General features: G+C 41.6%; 1 pseudogene; it reads left to right on the forward strand.

Moving 5' to 3' along the window:
• The first annotated feature begins 1,591 nt into the window (after positions 1–1,591).
• Positions 1,592–2,081, forward strand: LOC121041775 (28S ribosomal protein S11, mitochondrial-like; annotated as a pseudogene).
• The last annotated feature ends 407 nt before the right edge of the window (positions 2,082–2,488 follow it).

A 2,488-nucleotide genomic window follows, 5' to 3' on the forward strand; every position in this document is an offset into this window, starting at 1 on the left:
GTGTACTATTATTAAGTATTTTATGAGTATTTTTCTCATATTCTAATTTTGTTTCAGTTAACTTGCCAGATTAAAAAAAAAGTTAATTTTATAATATCAGTGAGTTATTAGTATAAAGACTTCTTTAATTTTTTTTTCAGAGTCAGTTCTACCTATTTTGGTTGGATGCAAGCTGTGCATATTTTTGTTTTTGCGCTATGTATAGACAGAAAGAGATAGCTTTATAGATACAGAATGTCTTCATGTCTCCTTCTTTCCAGTACTTCTGCCTTTGCTTACTGCTTGTCTCTTTTTCTGCCCTCATTATGACAGTTTCAGAAGAAAGCAAAATAGAGCAGAAACTGAGAAAAATATGTTAATGTAACATATTATGGTGGCCTCATCTTATAATAGACATATTCCCTATAAAATTGAATTGTATTTATTTCAAATCTTTTTTTTTTTAAAGTAATGCCTGTTTGAGGACTGCACATACTTCATTTATTTTTATTTTTTTCCAACTTTTATTTATTTTTGGGACAGAGAGAGACAGAGCATGAACGGGGGAGGGGCAGAGAGAGAGGGAGACACAGAATGGGAAACAGGCTCCAGGCTCTGAGCCATCAGCCCAGAGCCTGACGCGGGGCTCGAACTCACGGACCGCGAGATCGTGACCTGGCTGAAGTCGGACGCTTAACCGACTGTGCCACCCAGGCGCCCCGAATTGTATTTATTTCAAATCTCAGAAACAAATAATCTCAAGGTACCCTCTTTTATGGTCCTTATCTAATGAAAGAGGAAACAAATTACTTTTAATATTAAAAATGGCACTTCTCAATTTTCTTAATCCAAAATACAATTATGATATTAGAAGTAAAAGATATAGGGGTGCCGGGGTGGCTCAGTCAGTTAAGCGTCTGACTTCAGCACAGGTCATGATCTCACAGTTTGTGGGTTCGAGCCCCACCTAAGTCTCTGTGCTGACAGCTCAGAGCCTGGAGCGTGTTTCAGATTCTGTGTATCCCTGTCTCTGCCCCTCCCCAACTAGTTCTCTGTATCTGTCTCTCAAAAAATAAAATAAAAACGTTAAAAAAAAAAAGAAGTAAAATGTATATAATAATTTTTGAAAAATCTGATATCTTCTTTCATTAAGAAGTGTTACTAGTATTAGCAAGGACATAAAAACAGTAAGAAAGATTGTCCTAAAGAGGTTCACAGTGAAAAAAAATAGAGAAATATACACAGTTAAAATATAGAATAAAATTAACACTAGTAATGTAAAATTTAAAATAGTGGGCGCACTGGGACGGCTCACTTGCTTAAGCCTCTGACTCTTGGTTTCCGGTCAGGTCATTGAGTTCAAGCCCAAGTCCCAGCTCTGTGCTGACAGCACGGAGCCTGCTTGGGATTCTCTCTCTCCCTCTCTGTCTCTCTCTGCCCCTCCTCCCCTCTCTCTTTCTCTCTCTCTCTCAAAACTAAATTAAAACCTTAAAAAATAAATTAAATAAATAAAATAGTGATATAGGACAGGTTTTGATGGAGGTCAATTCAAGCCATGCAGGTGGTAGGAAGGACAGGCTCTTTGCCCTTGTGGTCATGGGCTTGGCTACCAATGCCCAGGGTCGTGGCCAGGGTGCCTGCCTCCATCATCCACACAGGCACCCAGCAGCTACAAGATGCAGTGGCCAAGCAGGAGGTTGAGGACAAAGGTGGTGGCTCAGGCTTCAAAGAGCAGCAACTTTAGTCCTCCATTTCTAGGACAGGAATGTTCTCTAACGTGGGCATGAAAGAAATTCGAGGAGATCCCCATTGCATACATCAAAGCATCCTATAAAAACATGAAGATCCAGGTGGTCTCTGCCATGTGCCAGTCCCTTGCTGGCACTTCCTGAGGCGCAGAGAGGTCCTGGAATGCTAGGAAAGTTGCTAGCATTGCTGCACAAACAGGGCTAAGTGCTGCGAGAAAGCTGAGGGAAGGGTGTGATCCATACCTCAGTGGTGGTAAAAGGCCCAATGGGGGGCCTGGAAGTGATCACATTCATAGACAATACCCCGCATCCCATACAATGGGCTGTCACCCCAGAAAGGCTGTGAGCCTATGACTGAAAGGAAGTCTGCCCCTGAACTTGACCTCAAGTCCCATCTCTGGCTGGAATTCTTGAAAACATGTTGCTGTCAGAGCTCTCTCCTGAGAAGGGATTGCTGGAGATCTTGCAGTGAGTGAGGGGTGAGCTTTACCCCTTTACTGGTGGCCTTGCTTGTTCCTTCAGCTGGAGCCGAGTATCCAGTGTGACTCAAGGGGAGCCACAGGGCAGCTGTGGCCAGACGTCAGCAGTAAATGCTGCCTCTGCTCAGCAAAAATAAAAATATTGCTACCATCTGTGGAAAAAAAAAGTAATAATAAAATAGTGGTACAGCATTAATATATAATTAAATATTCTATTACTTACTCTTCACTTTGCCAAGAGATGTAGAGTATTCAGTGTTATCAGTTCTAAACCAACCTTTG

The sequence above is a fragment of the Herpailurus yagouaroundi genome, unplaced genomic scaffold (genome assembly GCF_014898765.1).
Source record: "Herpailurus yagouaroundi ecotype Mexico unplaced genomic scaffold, PumYag 29, whole genome shotgun sequence".
Lineage (NCBI taxonomy): Eukaryota > Metazoa > Chordata > Mammalia > Carnivora > Felidae > Herpailurus > Herpailurus yagouaroundi.